We start from the raw sequence: 5,693 nt of genomic DNA, 5'->3' as shown, positions 1-5,693 counted from the left end.
TGACTAGAGATAAAAGAGGGTATCTGGCTGCAGCGCCCTGTCAAAGTCTCCCAGGGAACAGGCTATTTCAGAGGTGGTGAGCTGCCTGTCCCTGGGGGTATGCAACATGGGCAGAGGCACTGCGCCCGTCAGAGGGGAGACTCAGGCTCAGAGCCCTGCTGCCCCAGCTGCCGCCCGGGCTCTGGCTTCAGGGTCAGTCTCGATCTTGCTGTGCGGCCACCTTCTGGGGGCCTTGGTGTCCCAGCATGAGGTGGCAAGGTGTGCTGTGCCTCAGTGTGTGTCCCCTCTGAATATTCCGGCCCCTGAACTGTTGGACAGCCCATGTCTGCTGGGAGATGCTGGGGACAGTTGGGGTCCCTGCATCCTGGAACCACAGGTCACCTCTGCCCGAGAAGCCAACAGAATCCGTCAGGCAGCTGTCCACGTACCGGCACTGCCACCAAGCCTTCGCCTGATCGGGCAGCTACAAGAGCTGGCTCCACACAGCTTTCGGGACAGCCTGGCAGTGGCCAATGGGTCTGAATCCCTCCCTGCCCACTGGCAGCTGGCAGAGGCCTCTTGGAGCCCAGCGCCTGCACCTGGCCAAGGACACCAGCCAATCCGATCCTCAAACGCGGTGGTCACGGGGCGAGTGAGGAAGAGGGAGCAAGCCAAGGGGCAAGATTTAAACCTGGGCCTCACTCGGCCAGCCACAGGGTGCGGTCCCTGGGGGGCTAGGAGGGTGTAGCTCTCAGAGCAAGTCCACAACCCAGCTCTGGATAAGGATCTCGAATCCAGAATACGTGAAGATCTACAACTCAGACAAAAGGTGGTCAACCCAGTTCAAAAATGGGCAAAAGGCTTGAATAGACATTTTCCCTCCTCCCAGCCACAGGCCTTCCACCAGCTCTGGCCAGAAACGGCTGGCCATGAAGTCACCTCCCCCTGGTCCCCAGCAAGGCTCCCAGGAGCATGGGGGCTTCTCCTCACTTGCACCCTGGCCTCTTCCATGCGCCAGGCCTGGCACCGTCCAGGACCGAACACTCAGCAGTCCCCCAGGGAGTTCGAACGCCGGCGCAGGCCAGTCTCCCTGCCTGGGGGGTAGGGAAAGTCTTTGTCACCGCCTTTCTTCACGCGAGTGCTCCGAAGTCTCAAACAGTCCACCTCACACCTGCTTCCCAGCTCCCAGCCGACCCTGTCACACACGAGCTGCCGTGCGGGACGCCAGCGGCCCAGCTTCCTCTGCCCACCTCTCCCCACCCACAGCCGTGTAACCTTCCCTCTGCCACTGCTCCTAACAAAAGCACTCAAAGCCTCCTAATCCCCCTTCCTGAAAGGCTTCCTCGCAGGCTGGCCCTGACCTTGGTTAGCCGCCCTCCCACAGCTCAGTCTGTCCACCCACTTTTTCAGTTCTGGAGCCAAAAGACAAGCCTAGCCCTGTCTGGTCACTGTGGGAGGCACTTTGCGGACCTGGTTCAACACAGAAAATGGAAAGTGGCCCAAAGTGCCTTCAGGAGTCACTGTTCTCTGCCTCTAAAACTGCTTTTTGTTCATTGACAAATATTTGCAGAAGGTCTGTGAAAGCCAGGCCCCAGATCACAGAGATGGGAGGGGTTCCAGGCTGAGCGGGGGCACAGTGTGTCCCAGCTAGAACGTGCTGAGAGAAGCACACACACACGACGTCCCGTGGTAGCCCAGCTAAAACTCACAGGATAAAGGGTTTGGGTATGAGAACACGGGGTGGGGCTGTGCAGTGACCATGTGGTCAGAGGGATCTTTGTCAGGTAATGGAAATACTCTAAATCGGATTATGTAACTTCACTAAAAGTTGTTGGACTGTGCCTTTAAAATTACTGAATTTTACGACATGTAAATCATGCCTCGTAAAAGCGGTTACAAATTACAGAACAGGGAATAAGAAGCCAGGCGGGAGACACAGCACGCCCATCAATACGGAGGCTGGAAAGGGACATGTGAGCTGGCACCTGCCTCGAGCCATGTGTCAGGCACCTGAGGACAGGTGGTGGCTCTGTTCAGGTCCTGCGTAGAGAGAAGGGGAGAACAGAGGCTCAGACGGGGAAGCACTGAGTCAGGGTCCTGAGGGAAGAAGAGAAAGGACAGAAAAAAGGACTCAAACGGGAAAACGAAGGGCAGCCCGGGGAAGGTCACCTGTGGCCAAGGCGGGGCTGCCACAAGTCACACACACAGAGCTCTCGCAAATCAAGAAAAAGGACAGCTCCGATGGAGAGGAACCAAGGGCATGAGCAGAAAATTCACAAGACAAGCAGGAAGATCAAGGAAGGAAAAGCGGCTTAGAAATGCCACCTAGAACAGCTCTCCACTCAGCAAGGGTGAAACCTGCACGCCGGGCTGAGGCTGCGCGCCCAGCGTCCAAGCCCGCTGCCCAGGGCACGTCTCACCTCCGGGGATCCGGAGCGGGAGCTGCTGCCAAGAAGGGGGGCCTGGCCCTGCCCTAGGGGGAACTCGGAGGCGGGGGGGCCAGCGGGTTAAAGCAATCACCCCACGAAACAAGGCAGATGACTGGTAGGGCAAAGGCCTCTGGGTAAAAGGGCCGGCCCCTGCAGGAGCACGGAGGAGGGCGGGGCTTGGTGGGGGCTGGGAGGGGGAACGGGGGATGGGGGGGCTCTGTCTTCATCAAGTCACACCTGCCAGCAGGCCAGCAAGCACGCAATATGCTCCCCTCTTCTCAAATTCATGCTCAGCGATGACACACGTTGGTCACTAGGTTGGCCATGATGGAAATGTTTACAGATCAGGGTTTTTGGTCCCCTCTGGAGATTCGATCCTTTAACATCAAACTGGCATGCAATGTGTGTGTGGGGGGAGGGGGAGAGAGTGTTTCTGGAAAAAGGACACTTAGGCGGAGACCCGAAGGACCCACAGGAGTTCGGTAGATGAGGAGCAGGGGAAAGAATTTAGAGGGAAGAGCATTCGCAAAAGCCATGACGTAGGAAATGGGGCTGCATTCCACGCAGTGGCTACAGAGCGAAAAGTAAGGAGATCCGGTGGGGGCCAGAGCCTGGGCGTGCCCAGGAGGCCGGGGCAGAGAGTGGGGTTTTAGCAAGGCCAGTCCTCAGAGGATTCGAGCATGGAAGACATAATCAGGTCAGACAGGGCCCCGGGGTGACCCCTTAGGGATCACCCAGTGTCTGTGCAGCTGTGAGCCTAAGCACTCAACACCCCTCACCCAGCCCCACCCAACCTAAGACCCTGGCCTCCCTTCCCTCTCTTGGAGAGCTGCCTTCCTTCTCTCTGCCCTCACCATGCCAGTCACTGACCCTGCCCGTCACTGACCCTGCCCACTCGCCAATCGCGGGACTTACAGCTCTGGTCAGTGATTAGCTGGCTCCAGGGGAGGGCACGCCACTCAGGGCAGGAGGGTAGGGAGGCACCCCTCTGTCTTCTGTGGGATCTCCCAGCCAGGTGGACACAGGCCTGGCACTGCCGGCAGCCCACCTGGTAGAGGGGGGCGGGGCCTCCATGCTGACTGCAGCTGGGATGAGGGCCTCAGGCAGTGAGTGCTCTCACCTGGAGCTGCGTCTCTGAGGCTGGACGAAGAGAGTCCGCAAATCCTCTGTAGCGTCAGCTTGGTCTGTTCTGTTCTGGATTTTCCCACTTGCCACTGAGAGAGCCCCAGCCAGGGCCTTTCCTAGACAAAAAAACCCAGCCACTGCCAAGAGTCTTACTTCCTTGTTTTCCTCTTTTGTTTTCCTTTAATTATTTGAACTTTTTTAAAACATGTATGAGCCCTATTTTCATAAGAACAAAAACAAACGAAATCACAAAGGTATTTGTTTTTGAAAAGACAAATCCAAAGCCTGCTTCTTAGAGCACGGCCACGCCTGGCTTGGACTCTGGTCTCGATGGCACCAAACTCCTGTTGGATCTGTTCCCGCCCTTGCGATATAGGAAGCACCTGGCCTGGGAGACATGGCTCTTAGAGGCTGCCGTAGGACCCCACACTCCCCATGCAGGCATGAGCTGCAGATGGACTTTGGTACTGCCCAAAGAACTTGCAGCCAACCCTCCGCGAGAACTTTCTGGACCCTGACTCCAAGTTAAGGATCTTTATTGAGCATCCACTGGCCTCCAGCAGCTTGGCAGGAGCACAGCAGCCACCTGGGTGGGGCCGCGGCACATCCTCACCAGGAGTTCGCACAAACGCCAGCCTGGCCTCTGCGGGTCTCAGAGCTGTGTGGCCCTAGGCAACGTGCCTCCCCTCTCTGCATTCCATTCTTCTGGTTGGCAGTCACAGGTAGGATTTCTCTCAGGCTGGGAATGGAGGCCGGAAGCCATTTCCTGCCCTCGGAGAGAGAACAAGGGCCTGCCTGCAGGAGGTAATAGTTATCACGAGGCTCATGTTACTAAGCACTTAACACTGCCTCATTTCATCTGCGCAACCCATACAGGAAGCGCTACAATTAACCCCTTTTAACTCCACCAGCCTCAATTTGCTCATCTATGTATCGACTTGCCTGAGGTCACACGGCTAATGAGTGAGTGCTGAGGGCTTCACCAGGGAGGCCGGCTTAGGACCCCAGCCCTGGACCCTGCAGCCTGCCCCAGACAGAGAAGCCAATGGGTGGGAGCCACCGAGGGAAAATTCCAGAGGAGCCGCCTCGCCCAGCAGGGTCTGCAAGGGCAGCAGGGGGGGCTTCCCACAGGAGGTGGACCTCAGCGAGTGCCACTGAGCAGAGCAAGGGGAAAGACACTCAGGCAGGTGAGCAAATGCCAAGGAGGGAGGGAGAATGGTACGTTCCAAGTTCGCCCTCTCCAAACTGGATGCATGGGGAGGAACTCACAGCACCCGGTGGAAATGGGAATGAGCCAGGCTCCCTGGAGAATCGGCCCTTGGGAATTTGTTTGGTCCGCAGCCTGGCCCAAGTCCTGTGGCTTCTCTCTTTAGAGAGATCCCTCTCCGTGTCCTGGGCTCTGGGTACCCCTCTGGACACCTTCCCTTCCAAGCTTGCCTTTCATCCTCATGCCCATGCTAGACAAGGGTGACTGTGCCCGTTTTGCAGACGGGAAAAGTGAGGCTGCAGGCCAGAGTGTATGCATCCCTCCAGGAAGCTCCGTGGGCCATGGTATGTTTCCCAGACTTTTCCACCCGGGGCCAGGTGCCCAGCGAGTCTAGTAAGGGGAAGGTAGGGGACGGCAAGGGGAGGGGGATGAAACGCAGCCCTGCCTTGGACCCTGCCAGGCGGCAGCGGCCGAGATGCCTGCCCTCTGGTGGGAGGGAGGAGCAAATGATCACCAAGACCCCACCCTCCACCCCCCTCCCCTCCCCTCCCCGGAAATTCACAGGTGCAGAGGTTGCTGCCACAGGTGAGATCACAAATAATGCTGGGTTATTGCTCACCTCACAGGAGGAAACCACAAAAGTCACAAACCCACCCAAGTGCCTCCAGCCCCTTCTCCCCCGGCTACAGCCGGATACAGTCATGGACCAACCACTCAATACATCCAGTGTCTGAAAGGTTTAAAAATCATAGGATGCATATTTCCAGGCCTTAGGTTGGAGCATGGAGACACCAAAGGGAAAACTCTAAAGAAAAAAGCCAATAGACTCAAATGCATTTTAAAAAGTTTCTGTGATAACAAAAAACTAATTATAAAGAAGAAAATTACTTGCAACATAGAAGACAAAGGGTTAAAAGCAGCCTAAATAAAGAACTCTAACAATCAACAAGCAA

The 5,693-nt window shown here is 56.7% G+C and overlaps 1 protein-coding gene across 2 annotated transcripts in view; it reads right to left on the bottom strand.

Moving 5' to 3' along the window:
- The window catches only part of DEGS2 (delta 4-desaturase, sphingolipid 2), an 11,469-nt gene that overhangs the window by 4,644 nt on the left and 1,132 nt on the right, over window positions 1-5,693 (bottom strand). The window contains exon 1 of one of the 2 annotated variants that reach the window (XM_023520481.1): window positions 2,400-2,486. The exons of the other annotated variant lie outside the window; for it this stretch is intronic. The gene's annotated coding sequence lies outside the window, so the exon portion shown is untranslated. Of the gene's footprint in view, window positions 1-2,399; window positions 2,487-5,693 lie in introns of those variants that run through there. 2 annotated transcript variants of the gene reach the window in all.

This window comes from Pteropus vampyrus, unplaced genomic scaffold (genome assembly GCF_000151845.1).
Source record: "Pteropus vampyrus isolate Shadow unplaced genomic scaffold, Pvam_2.0 Scaffold268, whole genome shotgun sequence".
NCBI classification, from domain to species: Eukaryota; Metazoa; Chordata; class Mammalia; order Chiroptera; family Pteropodidae; genus Pteropus; species Pteropus vampyrus.
The sequence above is the reverse complement of the archived record's forward strand: the minus strand, read 5'-3'. Positions and strand labels throughout refer to the sequence as shown.